At 42.3% G+C, this 15,353-nt stretch overlaps 1 protein-coding gene across 7 annotated transcripts in view; it reads left to right on the forward strand.

Annotated features, from left to right (window-relative positions):
* NCOA2 (nuclear receptor coactivator 2) overlaps positions 1–15,353 on the forward strand; it is a 161,817-nt gene that overhangs the window by 61,860 nt on the left and 84,604 nt on the right. For all 7 annotated transcript variants that reach the window (XM_073679407.1, XM_073679412.1, XM_073679408.1 and 4 more), the window contains one exon: positions 4,480–4,555. The gene's annotated coding sequence lies outside the window, so the exon portion shown is untranslated. The remainder of the gene's footprint in view (positions 1–4,479; positions 4,556–15,353) is intronic.

Here is a 15,353-nt window from a genome sequence, read left to right on the forward strand (position 1 = left end):
CCCCAGGGCTGCTCTGCCGTCTTGTTTTTAAGAATAGACTTGAGAATTGTTGTAAAAGGCAAATCAGTTGTTTAACTGATGCAGAAGTAAGCAATCAGTCAATGAGGCCCCAAAATGATCAATGGGGCCCCTGTGCCTTTGCTTTCTTCAGTTATGCAAGGGAGATCCTTTATTTACATGAATTCTGTTAGTTGCAGACAAAAGGAATGTCCAAAAGCAAGTGTGAACATACACTAACCTGCACATTGTTATACATTTGTTTGTTATGCATATTGTCACCTTAGGCTAGATTTGTATGCTTTGGGTATGTGCACATAAGTATTTGCAGCAGACTTTTCTGCACCAAAACATGTCTCTTTGCAAGAAAAAACGCTGTGTAAAATATGTGCATTTTTTTTTCATTCATTTGAATGGCTGAAAAAATTGACGTTCTGCAGATTTGAAACGGCTTATCTGCAAAGGAAAAATCAGCAGCATGTGCATGAGGTTTTAGAAATCTGATTCACTTTGTTGGTACAGTAAAATGCTGTTTTTTTTGGGTTTTTTGCTGCAAAAATACAACTTTTGAACAAGCCCATACAGTGCTCTCTGCTGAGCACTATGTTAGGGTTTTTTCCAGAATCCTTTTTTTCTTCTTCATGAATTCCAATGTAAGATTTATCAGAATCCATGAAAAGCAGGATTCCGACAGATGGAGCCATTCACTATTATCAGGTGGATGGAATCACTTTGGACACTGTCTGGCCTCCATCATGGTAGTGTTCATCTTTTTCAGACGTGCAGAAAAACGTGTATTTTTTTTTTTGTGCATGTCTGAAAGAAGCTGAACAGGCTTGTTCCACACGTCCGGATATTTCCGGTACCAGAGAAGTCCGTGTGCACCTGTGTGCCGCATCAGGAGCACACTTACCGGTGTTTGGGAATTAGTGGTACAGTTAGCGCTGTTCCCAAGCTCACCTGTCCTAAGTGTCCCCCGCTGTAATCCATGCTCACGCCGAGAAGCCGGGGAGAATGACTCCTGCAGCGAGTGAGCCCCGAAGCTGCGCTCAGTGAGTGACAGGACACCGCTTGCTGAGCGCAGCTCCGGGGCCCGCTCGCTGTAGCGCTGATTCCCAGGCGCCGGTGCGTGTCACACTGATGTCATCCATGTGTGTTCAGCGTGAGACATTTTGCTCACCATTCAGCGTGTAAAAAATGGACATGTCAGCAGGGCTGTGGAGTCGGAGCCCATCTTGGTGGCGTCGGTATAAAATGGACCATCTCTGACTCCTAAAATATATAATAAATTGGGTACAGTAGTTCAATGCAGTTTGTGGAGAATATTTTTCATAAAAATTTGGGAAAGATATGAAATGTTCTATAAATGTCTGTCCTATTCCTGATCTAAGGGTCTGGACTTTTAGCTGAGATGAATCTGTGCTACAGTAAATTTATCACTTAAACATGAGCCGTGTATGAGGGAGTCAGAGTCAGAGACATGGAAATTGAGGAGTCGGAGGTTTGGCTTACCGACTCCACAGCCCTTATGTCAGCGTGTGGAGCACACTGACACACGGTTTGTGGAAACACACTGACGTGTGCAGACCCATAGATTTGAATGGGTCTGCGTGTATCAGTGTCTCGAGTACGTGTGGATACGGTCACCACTTGTACTGGAGACACTGACGTGTGAAAGAGCCCTTATAGTGAGAGGCTTTATCGGGCTATTGTCAGGTTTTATATTGGATCCTGTTTTTCAGGGATTTTGACAGAAACCGCAAGATAAATACTCAGTAGAAAGCACTGTATGTGTGAACCTAGCCTTAAACAGGTGTGTAAGAAGATATAAACTTGTACACTTGCCTTAAATGATAGCACTACTAGTGTGCACTTGCACCACAAACATTATGGACACAATTGGTGGAACATCCTTGTGGTATCGCTGTGACCACTGACATTCAGCAATAATAATAATACAGAAATTATATATACAAATGGGATTAGAAGTATTTGGGCAGTGACAGCATTTTCATTTAGTGTTTCTATACCAGCAAAATGGACTTGAAACAAAGCCATCAAGATGTAATTGAAGTGTTGTCTTTAGGGCATATAAATCTCATCCAGGAGAGTGGGACGGTTGTTTCTCACTTGTCATCCATGTGCTGTCTGTGTACAATCCGTTTTTCTACTCAGCAGCTATTAATCTTTTACAGGACCATTTACAGTTTTCCATCTTACAGAAATGTAATGTATCCGAAGAAATCAGATGCTTTACTGATGGTCCATATGGCATGTGATTTTTTTTTTTTTTCCCCCCGCACCTTACCGATTTTAAAGTGAAATCAAAGCATGCTGAATACAGCTGAGAAAAAATATGCAGATCTGCACGGCCTCATTGAATGAATAAGATTGGGTTGAGTTCAATCTGATTTTTTTTTTATATTGGATTGCACTTATTCGATTTATACGCTAGTGGGTGGAACCCTTAAAGGGATTGTCCCATCACAGACATTTATTGGATTTAATGTCTAATAGATGTGGGTCCGTCCTCTGGGACCCACACCTATATCTTGAATGCCCCCCGTCCCCCGAAATCTTGCCTTGCTGTGCGAGCAATCCGCTTGGTCACCACTCCCGTCACTACAGACTGCACCAGTTGGATTGATGATTGGGTTTTGGCAAGAAGTGTGGATCCTAGAGATACGACCCTCATCTATCAAACATTTATGGTATGCCCTGCAAATATGCCATAAATGTCTGCGATGAGACATCCCCATTATTTCTCAAATATTGTATTTATGCATGCGCATTGCAATGAAAATCAAAAGTGTAATATCTTTGACCCTTATAGCTACTTATTCATCTGACCAAGATGCCAGCCAGTGCCAAACAAGTTCAGCTGCCACCCCCCCCCCCCCAATGTTCTGTGCCATGTTTAGGTGTCTGAGGATGTGACGAGCGGAGAACCCCATTATAGACTGACGATGCCTTTCTGTTGCCTTTTTATCACAACTTGGCAGCTGAGAAGCCTCTCTTGGCACATAATTTACGAGTATTTTTATCTTTGCAGAATACATACATATAAAGTGAACCTATATACCTTTTCCCGTCATGTCGATTATCGTTATCTGGGGATCTACAGATAAATGTTTTTCTTTCAATATTGACTTTCTATTTATCCTCTCGCTTTTTCTATGCAGGGAGTGAGTGGAGTGTGGAGCTCGTCGTCTTCTGCTGGATGTCGAGCTTGAGAAAATCGTGTAGTGTTTGCTTTCTATTTCTGTCCTCCAGCCGGCAGAATATATTTATTTTCATCTGTTTGCCGAATAAAGAAAAAAAGTGTGCATTTCTTCTCTGGGGAAGTGATTGTTTTTCCGGCCCTCCTAATGTACTTGTCTATTATCTCCACACTACAGTGAAATAATTGACAAGCGGCGCACTCGATGATCAGAGTGCTTATAAGTTCTCCAGACCTGTCGGGGGCTAGATTCTGGAGTGGTCCTAGAATGATAACTAGAGAAGATTTGGCATTCAGGACTCTCAAAAGGCAGCATGGAAAAACTTTTTTCAGCCATTGAGGAGGCCATATTGGCTGACACGAGGAATGAATTGATTTCTGAAGACCAGTAATTAGGCTAAATTCACACACACAGTAAGGGCATACTCAGGTCATGTAAATCGGAGCAAGATCGGAACGCAGTGCACGGACTGGCCGGCGGCTCTCCCTGCCCGAGCGTGACAGCGTCCTAGAAATACCTGAATCTGTCACACTCGGGTCTGGAGAGCCGCCGGCCAATCCGTGCACTGCGTTTCGATCTTGCTCCGATTTATACTGCCATCTCACTGTTCCTGTGTACACTGTGCATAGACAGAAAGCCACCAATCCGTGTTGTGGGCCGGTTTATACTAAGCTCGTGAATATGGAGGACTACCTGGTAGCTGGTTTACTAGTCCTCTAGTGATGATCTCTTGCTGATTAAAACTGTGATTTTTATAAAAACTACACTAAGCAGCCCAGAAAGTGACACATCATTGGAATTAGGGTCTCTGCCCCTACATTATGCTGCTCTCAGATCGTGGCGAAAATCTTTTATGCCTTAACTAGATACAACTTATGACAAAATTGTAATTGTACAGTTTGTGTACTGGTTCATTATCCTGTAAAAATTTGCAGTGTTTTTTCGTCTTGCTCGAGACTTCTATCATTATATCTCATTGGACACAAAACTGGTCGCATGCCAAGCTTTGGAATTTTTTTCAGACACACATTCCTCAAAAACATGGACATGTGAACAATTCCATAGACTATAACGGGTACATGTTCTACCTGTGAAAAACATTCATATAGCACATATGTGAAAAACAGGCCTCTGAATGAGGTCTAAAAGTGTGTGGTTCAATATGTGATCCCGATTTATCAGACATGCAGAATACTAGATTGTCACAGTTTTCAGGTTTACAACATTTATTGCATTAACTTTTTTTTTTGTTTCTTTCCAGCAAATAATGTCCAGATTTTACAATTTCTACAATTGTAGCGCCACATTTGAGGAGATGGTTCCAGTCTAACTGAAAGGTACGTGAAATGTCAATGGCTGTCGACTACAGGAATCTGAGCTCCGATACACTGGAGGATGCAAATGCAGAACGCTTTGTGTGTCATTTGGCCTAATGAAGAGGACAAATGCAATCCTGCCTGGCAGTACCTACTCTTTATGACTATGGGCAAATAAAGGGGGCTACCCGTCATTTGTCACATTCCGCATTTGGATGTGGGAGGCTCTGTTGACCTGGCATTAGTGGCCACCATACCTGCTGACCATGCACGAGACTTACTGCTGGCCATGCACGAGACCTGGCAAGCACCCCTTGATCCAATGTCAGCAGTACCGTCCTCCCAAAATGAGAGGATCTAGATCACCCCTTAAATTCTGTTGTAGGAATATTAGTATGCTCGGTGAAATAGCCAAAGAGAAGGGTGCTGGAGAGACTTGTGGAGTGGCACAGGTATCTTTTGTTGTGTAGCGATCCACGACAAGTCAGCTAGGAGGTAAATCTTCACACATGGTCAATTTGTTGTAGAAATTTCTGTGGTTAAAAATTATTTCCATACATCTGAATGGGGCTGCTTCAGCTGCAGTTACATTTTTTTCCTCCAAGTCTATTCAGATGAATGGGACAATGGCAGAAATGTTTGCAACAAATTTACTTTAATGATATGTTCTTAGTTTTCGAGTGGAGCCCACCAGAAAACAAAAACAACTTTTAAAAACCCTTTTTTCATTTAGGATGTATAGTGAAAGTGAACCTTGTCCTGCAAATGCTGCCTACAAAATGCAGATGACATTCCTGATCTAAAATCTTCACAAATAACTAAACTTTATGAAGTTACGGTATAATATAATGAAATAAAAGAGAGGCTGAAAACATAAACAAGGATTTTCCATCTTGATTGCTTTGGTTTCTTGCCTCAAAAGGACAAAACTAAATCTGATTTAAGGATGAGAAATAATACGTGACTACATATTGGCCATATATAATAGAATATTTATAGTTTACATTTGTCAGTCTTGGATGATGAATTATTATCTTATTGTCCATATCACGTACATGTGCTAATGGTTATTGTCGGCAGAGATCTGTTTTTTCCCCCAGTTGTACTGGCCTCTTCTTCTTTTCATGTCCCTTCCTTTTTATTCTCTGATTTACAGTTGAAGTAAAGGACGTTTGCGATGGCAATAATAAAATCTCTTTATAATTAGGGTTATTCATGTACAGTATAGCGGATAATAGCATCTGTGGGCAAAAACTACAAAATTCACCTTTTGGGTAGTGAAACGATGCTCCACATGGTGGTTTAATTGGCCTCATCTAGAGGCCTAGATTGTTTCTGGAATTGTTCCCACTGTACTACACCCGTGCTGAAGTCTGTGCTGGCAATGACTGTGGACTAGTGCGGTCACCAGCCACTTGGGAGGCTGCATGTATATACCATGGGGACCATTTACTAATCCTGTGCAGTGTAAACTTAAGGCTCTCGTATACATCTTTAAAGGGATTTTCCACTACAGGACAACCTCAGCTTAAGCAATTCAAAACTCTCTAGAGAATAAGAACAGTGTAGGCTGACATCCTGCAGAGGTGCCACTCCAGTGATGTTGGTGCCGCTGTCGTGTCACTTGTGTCATGTGCAGACTGCAGCCTAAGAGTGGTCGCTCGTCAGCTGCAGCCTTTTACTATTTCCTCAGAACTGATGTTTGACCTGATGAAGTAGTGATGAGCCGCAGCTGACGAGTGACTGTTCATTGGCTGCAGCTTGCACGTGACACAACAAGTCATGTCACTTTCTGGGAACAGCGGTGCTGGACAACCCCTTTAAAACTAGAAAGCTGGCTTTGGAGTTGGTAAGCCAAACCACCGACTTCTCAATTTCCCTGACTCCCCAATCAGACTCCTCACTACTCAGCATGTACATAAAGTGCAGCACAGATTCATCTCAACTAAAAGCCAAGATCTTTAGATCAGGAATAGAGCAGACATTTATAGGACATTTCATAACTTTCCCAAATTCTTCAGAAAAAAATTACAGCACTTATTGCATTGTACTACTGAACTCAATTTATTATATATTTTAGGAGTCTAAGTCGGTCCATTTTTTTTCTGACTCCACAGCTCTGCTAGAAAGACTTAAAACTCACCACATTTGTCTGAGGCTCTTGTTGGATGATGATAATTTGGCTTATCTTTAGACACAAGTCTAAGTTTACACTAGCTTTTGATTGGCTTACTTAGTGCCATAATTGTTTAGCATCACTTCAAGCCTCTTTTATTACCGAGAATGAGGGGTTAGGGGACTGTAAAGCAGAGGCAGGGGAGAGCCCCAAACCCGGCAGGTGTTCTTTGGCGGACAGTGAAGGTAGTAGGTCAACAGGGGCTTTGTCACGGGGCAAATGGGATAGTCTAGGACTAGGTCACAAAGCCCTTTGGGAGAGAGGAGGAGATGGGGGGCTTGAGTTACACAAATTGGCAGGGAAGAGAAGCAGACTGGGGGAGAAGTTTTACCATTAAGCACCTCTTTGCAGAGATTGGCTTTCTGACCACAACCCTTGTCCATATCTCCTATTTGGGTATGTGGATGTTATTAGGAGAATCTTGTACTCGTGACCTTTTTCTGTATAAGCCTTTATTCTTGAGGACACTGCTACTATATTGCGTATTTGCACAATCATTTGAAAGAAAACTGTAATTTTGCATTTATCCTTAAGTGTATCCTACCAAGGATGAACAATTGCTGTTTTTGACAGTGACCTGGCAGAAGGAATAGGCGTCTTGAAAGACTTTTTTTATTTTTTCCTTCGTGCAAAAACAGAATCTTTAGTCGTAAAACTACATTAGATGATGCATCCATTCAAGTGAAAACTGTAAGAAGATCGTAGTCATGTCTTGGGCCACCTTGAGCTATCTTAGTTGGTCAGAAGCTCCAGGAGGGCTGACCGTCTGGATATTACAAGGCATCAATACTGATAATAAGATTAATAAAAAAATATAAATTGGTAAGATGGTGAGCACATATGTCCTCATAGATAAAGATGTCATTTCTCTCCGCTTTGATTTGTGATCATTACTGAAATGACCACACTAGTTCATAGATGGAAATGAAGCTGCACAATTTCTACAATTTCCCATCTTCCTGTTTATCTGAACAAGCCTAGCACAGAGTCCTCGTGTGGTTAGCGTCCATGTTCTCCTGAGATTTCACCCAGAAGTCTTTATTTTTATCAGAATATAAGGTATCTTCTGCCATTTCCTTGTACTTCTGGTTATACAGTCCACTCAGGAAGTCCAGAGACGTAAATCACCACAAAATGTACTTGTGTTGTGGTGAATCAACAAGTTCCTTCCTTCTTCAGGGGTTTCTGTATTACTTTGTTCAGAACCAAAACATAACAGCTTAAAGATAATGGCGATGGTAAAGTGAAGTACAGACACAGTATATCACGATCAGGCAGAGAGATTGTATTTGTGTGGGCGGCTTTAAAGGGCATTTATGAGTAACCGGATAACATGGGACCTTGGTTTAAAGCTGTCGAAAGAACAGTCCCACAGGCTGGAAATGGTAGCACTTACATTGCTGTAGTCTATAGGCATCCTCTGCATAAGAATAACAAAGTGCGCGTTCCTTACCTCTCGCTGCTCCAGTGTTGCCGCCAGCCATTGTTGATACTGCTGTAGTGGTGACACGTGACTGCCGCAGTTACGCCAAATTGACATGGTGGGCAAAATTACACAGGAAACATGGCCAGTGATTGTCAAGGGTAAACGTGCAGCGGTTGAACGATCTGCGAGAATTTGCTTACTTGTCGTTGATGGTGTCTGTCATGGCTTTTATTATCGTTTTTTGGTTGTACATTTACTTATATAAAATGGGCATCTGCTACTCATTAGAAATAGCAGGAGAGAAAGAAAACACATTCACACAAGCGATCGAAAGAACGGATAAAAGACATTGCGATCTATAAATGTAAACCTTGCTAACGATTTGTTCTCATTATCGAACGGCACTCGATAGACCAATGTATCAGCCTATCGATACCAAATCGTGTGGCCATTGGGCATTACAGTGGTGTTTTGGACAGATGCAGCAAGATGCCGGATCAGTGATTGCCTAAGGGAAGGGCTGCTGGATGTCTCCAGGACCAGCTGAAAAACCAACATGGCACCAATGGCTGTCAGTTCCCAAACACATTGCAACGTAACGTATATGAAAGTGTGGATTGATGATGCATTGCGCAAATGAGATTGTGGCATGCGGTCAAATTGATTTGCTGAGATAAATTAGGGCTTCTTCTTCTTCTTTTTTTTTTTTTTTTTAACAAAAATGTAAGGAGTAATATTAGCTGTCAACTGGCTCGAGTTGGCGGCACTCATATCTGTACTAATAAATCTATTAAGTTTCAAAGAGCAATCTTTTTTTTTTTTTTCACAAAAGTTAATTAAGCCGAATACTGGGCCTTAGAGGATCCCTATTTTTTTTTCCTCTATAGTCGTGTACTTATGCTTACTTAAAGGGGTATACCCATCTCCAAGATCATATCCCAATATGTAGTAGGAGTAGTAGTAATAATATTAGCAAATACCTCCAATTAGAAATGTAGTATAGTTTTTCTGATTCGCTATGTCTTTCCTCATGTGCAGGCATTGCAGGACCTTAGGTATCCATGGTTACGACTCTGATATAGTGACAGTTAGCTACTTGCTAGAGGTCATAACCATGGATACTTAAGGTCATGCAGTGCCTGCACATGAGGAAAGAGACCTAACGAATCAGAAAAACTATACTAGATTTCTAATTGGAGGTATTTGCTAATATTATTATTATTACACCTACTACATATTGGGATAGGATCTTGGAGATGGGAATACCCCTTTAAGTGTTGGTTCACTTTTATCTAGGATGATGCTCGGTAAGATTACTTGTATAACCACTGCTTCCAGATCATTGGCAGCTATCAACATGGCACCCATATGCCAATGAGCTTGTAAATGTTTACGGCAGCATATCCCATTGTGACTCTAAGGAGACCATATGGAATCTGCACGATTTACATAGGTCCCTGTAAAAAGGCCTTGAAATGTGCCTTTATTTTACAGCATTTATTCTGCTGACAGGTCCTGAGGTGGTGTATGGTCCTGAGGTGGTGTATCGTTTCAGGACGCTTCTCATGCATTACACATTCCAAAAAAGGTGACTCTAAAGGTACATACACAGAATGTTTCTTAAACAGAAGATGCTTCAGGAACATGCTAGCATTGTTTTTATTAAAGTGTCTTCTCTGGCGTCTTTATTTGGTCATTTTGGCTGCAGCTTTGCCGCCAGTGAATTTTTTTTTTCTTCTTAAACTATATATGTAAACTAGTGAGTGGAAGCCGGTTGAAGAATTGTCAGGTTGCTTCTTTTAGCTGCTTCACAGCAGTCAAAGCCTGAAGTGGTTAGTATTGGCTAAAAAAAAAATCTGAATATATGCACAGCAAGTCGTTTTGACATTGCAGTGTATATGTTAATGCTTTTTAGCAGTTTTAGAGTGCTTTTTCAGGCTAAATCCACCTGAAAAAGATGTTCTGTGCACGTACCCCCAAGGAGTAAATGCAGTACCCTTTTATTGGTACTTGAATTGGGATGATGGGCCGCCGTGAATGAACATAAAACCCAAGTCCTTGGAGTTGCCGACAGCTTTATCCAGAGCTTTGTACATGCAGCGTTTGTGCATGGAGTACGACTTTATTATCAGGTTGTGTTGTATCCCGCCAGGGCCTGATCTGTCTGCACCCGGCTTGAGATGGGGGGAAAGCCTGACCAGAGAACTTGTGAATTCTCTAACGTCAACATAAATATTCTTTTGTCCAAGCAAAAAGCAACTACTTTGTCCCTTTCACTGTTTGCTTGCTGCAGCAGCCTGGGCAGGAAAGCAGGAGACCTTTTGGAGTGCCCCTCCCTGTTGGTAAAGGGGGAGGGTCACGTCGCTCAGCTCAGCACTTACCAGAGGATTTGTGGAGCTAGTTTGCCAGCTGTCACTAGGAGTAGAGGACACAAGATAAGCTCCTATAAAGGAATGTCCTAGCCTAGTTTGCACTTTGCTTTCAATAGGACCTAATATGTATATGCGGCTCTTACTGATATACAATGGTGATTTTTGCACAAATCTTAGTTTAGTTTCAGGAAAATTAGTATTTTATGATGCATGTTTTATAATAGAAGGCTCGATATTCTGAACTTGAGAGAACAATTCCAGATGTTATCGATGACGTCAGGGATTGGTAGAAAGGAGTAAATCTTGGCATGGTATTCGGCTCATTTATATTGGCTGTATCAGTCGCAAAGTTGATTAACACTGATAGGAGCAGTGCTAATGGCAAAATGAGTAATGTCTGATGTCTCTGCGTCTTGATTCTAATTTTGGAGAGTCCGACCATCCATCTAATGTGTATGAGGTGTCCCAACTTTCATCCTATGGCAGATATTGGGGATAGGGAAGGATGCTGTTGGATTTTAACATGTCTGACACTTTTGTTCTTAAAGGTAGCCATAGCTTACTGTTGTCTTCCCATACAGAACACACGCATGTGCACTCGAGTGTGCATGTTTATGGGGGCATTGGGCTTTCTTGGCTAATGGGTATCTAATAGAGTCTAGCAAAAAGATTCACTTTGCCCTGGTCCTCTGTCCAGTCTGGTCCTCCGTGGAATATTCACCAGGGTATTCTTTGCATGTGTATCCTGGGTGCCTCCTGCTCTTTATTAGACCTTGCAACGTCATAAAAGGGCACCCAGGATGTCAAGCATAGATAGACTGCCACGGTAGAAACGACTGGACGCCGGATCAGGGCAGAGCAAAGCTTCTCTCTTATGCTGGCCATATTCAACACATACTAGAGTTCAGCAAAAAGTTGTCACCAAAGGTACTTGGCAGTAGCTAAATTCTCTTTGTCTACATAGAAAAATGGGATGTCAAAAGGAATAGCTGTTAGACAAGGGAGCTGAAGTATATGGCCAGATAAAGGTCCAGATAGATCTGTAACTAATAAAACGTGTAATATGACAATGGTGGCAAATGTGCACTGGCATTGATCCGGTGTCTGTTATCTAGATTTGTCATGTACATGGGCCACAATGAGCGAAAATATCCAACATCTCGGTACAAATTTTTGACCCCCTATCAACAGATGGTCCAGCTCTGTTTCACACGGCTACAATCACTGGTGTGTGGCTACCTACTGAAGCCATATATATGGACCAGTATAAGGATTGGGTTTGAACTTGTGGATTTGAAAAGTTGACTACAAATTATAAAACTAAGCATTAATGGGTTATATAAACAAGAGCTTGATAAGGTGTCAGCAGATGAATATAAAGATAACTTTTAAGTTCTGCACTTAGGTTCCCTTTAAACTAATGCTATCTGTCATGCGATTCACGCTGCTCAAACCACTGGCACCATGAATCCGAGCTTAGCCGCACGATTGCAGCCAGGTATATCGTTCTCTGAAACGCTCCAGACAATATAGTTTGAAAAGCCGTCTGGGAACTATGGTAAGAGACCAGACAAATTTGGTGCCACCACCAGCCGGCCTTTACTCACAGGTAGTGATGAGCGCAAGTTCTCGTTACTCGAGTTTGCCTAGGGTGCTGGGGAATGCACCAAGTATCGCGGGTGCTCGAGTGACATGTTCTAGTCCCCGTCCCGCATGTTTCACGGCTGTTAGCGCGGGGACTCGAAGATGTCACTCGAGCACCCGCGATACTCTGTGCATACCCGGGCACCCTAGGCAAACTCCAGTAACAAGCACTTGAGCTCATCCCTACTCACAGCGCTCCAGGTGATTGACAGGTCTCTCCTATGTGTATCTCTCTCCTATCGCCTGTCCTAATGCCAGAGCTTTTCACAGAAAAATATACCTGGCTGCAACCGTAAAGCCAGACTAATTCCTGCTCCCTGTGGTTTGGCATTGCCAGATTCAGGTCAGCGCCCCACACAGAAATAATTCCTTCCTAGTGCCTTCCTTTGTGCGAAAAATAGTACTCCCCATGAACAGATGCCCCTCTTTGTGCTCCCATACAGTAATCTGCTCCAGATCTGTGAGTATGTGTGTTATCAAGTGATGGATTATATTATGCAAGAGGTTCTTGAAAATTGAAAGCAGAAAGGAGTGGCTCTGACTAGGCCCAAATTATGATGGCTAGACAAGTTCAGAGTAGCTCCAAGAGAGGAGGTTTTGTAGGATGTTCCTTCCACACAGTGGTTAATACCTACAAAAAGTTGTCCAAGGTAAGATGACCACTGAACTGGGAGCAGGTTGGTAGGCACCCAAAGCTTACTGAGTCTCCTGGAAACCGAATGGTAACATGTCTGGGGCAATCACACAAAAGAGCTACTGAAAAGAGCTAAAAAATGTAATGATGGCTCTGATGTAAAGTTGTCTGGACTGAGAAGTTGTGGGCAATGCAGGTTACATCCTTCATGCCCAGGGGTTGTGTCTGCAGCTCTTGAGGTTGGACTAGTCTGCGTAATCTCCTCGTCGGACTACTCTGGTCTTTACATGCAGTCAGTGGCACGGTAGGAATTTATTTTGCACTAATTTGTGCATTAGTATATAGAACAATAAACATTTTAATGGCAGAATAAGTCTCTAGAACCTATTGGGGAGGTAGAAAATCATTGGGGAATCTTACAGATTCATAATAACAGTGAGTATATGTAGAAAATCTGTGACTCCTGCTTTTGGCTTTATTTTGTTGGTATCTGCTACAATAAGTGATATCTTTATTGATGACTTACATGGTTGACTTGACTACTGACCACTGTGCTTATTTATCAGCCAGCCATCATATGACCCCAAACCTGGTCCACGCCCTATTTCTCACTGTTGATGAGACTCAGAAGGGTATTTCTGGGCTCCAAAGTAAATCTGCGCCAATGGTTGAGACCCATGTACCGAAATTGCCAACTATTATTATATTTTCTTAATGATGTGGGGTAAACATGCAATGACATGTAATGCCTGGGGAGGAGCAGTTTATTGACTGTAGTAAGGAGTCGACATCCCCTCCTGATTTTTGTAAATCACAAGGAGTTTTTGTTACTGTAAGAGTGCAAATTAGGCATTGCATCAGCGTGGTAAAGTAGGTCTCTAATGCTCTGAGGAAGTAGTAATTCAGCCATTAATTCCAGGGTAATGTGTGTTTATTAAACCATCTTCTCAGTTGCACATTGAGGAGTCTGTGCTAAAACATTTATGAGCTTTTCTCTGACCCCCATAAGTGGCACGTTCGTTCCCCTTTCATATGTTTGAGGCAAAGTGACATTTGTCTCAAGGAAGCTGAAGCAATGTAGCTTACATCTACAATGGTTGTACAAGGGTGGGTGGATACCAGTTATGTTCCTCCAGACCAGGATTGGCATAAAAACACAAAGTCACAAACATTACTGCCCAGATAAGAGTTGTGCAATGAAAATTGTGACATTTCAAACAGTTTTAACACCAGAATTCTGGCAAAAAGTTTCAATGAATCAAGTCATGTGTGTTATTATTCCCTTAGAAATAACAGATAATGTCTCAAGTAATTCTTCTCTGGAAGTAGAGTTGGTGCAAATTGATTTGCAGGAACCGTTGATCATGTCCGTAATCTGTGGTTGCTGGACGGGAGCCCTGAGAACCACCTATTACCTGACTGCTACACGGCTCTTCTTTTGAATAGCGTCATTGTTGTGACGTGACATTGTGTCAGGTCGGCTAATTAAAAGAAAAGTTGCTGATGCCAGGATGAAGGTGGCAGTTCTCGCAGCTACCGTCCAGCAACCACAGATGACTGCCATTGGCAATGGACTGAGTCGTTACTTCGCATTGCACCCCGTGCACTTTCGTTCCCCGCTGCACCCCCCTCTGCTTTTTGTTGCCCCGCTGCACCCCCACTGCTTTTTGTTGCCCCGCTGCACCCCCCTCTGCGTTTTGTAGCCCCTCTGCACCAATTGCATCTTATTCTTTGCTTCACTGTGCATATTTGTTGTGCGTGTTCTTGGTGAGCCAAACATCTCCAGCTTGAATGGTAGCGTCTTTAGCTCAATGATTGCCCAGGACATCAATAAAATATGGCTGTGCACTGGTGATGGCTCTCTCTGGATGTACTTTTTTTTTTTGGTTTCATGTAAGCCCTGACCGTTTTAGCTGGCAGGAATAGTGAAACATTGCCAGGTTCTTCATGGTACAGTTACAGCATATGTTCTGAGCGGTGGCTGTCCGGGATCCATTACGTCAGTGAGTGGCTCCGCACTGGCCTGAGTACGGCAGTGTATTAGCCGTGGGCCACGATGCACCTGTCCAATAGTGAATTATTCTACTTTTTTTTGTAATGTTGGCAGCTATGTGAAGTGAAATAAATGACTCATTAACAAACCTGTATATTCTTGGTAACCCACAGGGTGATTAAATATTTGCATAGTGAAGTGTCTCCATTGAGTTTGAGAGGTGGGCCGGCCATGTTTGAACTGTTATTAGGTTTGTGAATCACCTCGGCATGTGCGGCCTTCCTGACACTGTACCAACAAACGTCTTCACGTGAAGTTATGTGCAGCACATTCATTGCATTTCTGGCCACGGGCAAAGATTTTTTTTAATCTGCTTTGCATTTTTTTTTACTTTTTATGTCAGTGTCACATTACTACCTGTATCCAGAGACTGGATTTAGATAAATATTCGGTCATTGTGCTTTGCGTGTGCACAGTGGCCTGTATGTGGGCAACACATTGACCAATGTTTGTCATTGTGCAAGTGAGCCTGAGCGATTTCTCACACCGACCTAATAGCAGGTCCTGATGATTG

Source organism: Phyllobates terribilis, unplaced genomic scaffold, assembly GCF_046119375.1.
Source record: "Phyllobates terribilis strain yellow unplaced genomic scaffold, ASM4611937v1 Scaffold_4__5_contigs__length_816908805, whole genome shotgun sequence".
Lineage (NCBI taxonomy): Eukaryota > Metazoa > Chordata > Amphibia > Anura > Dendrobatidae > Phyllobates > Phyllobates terribilis.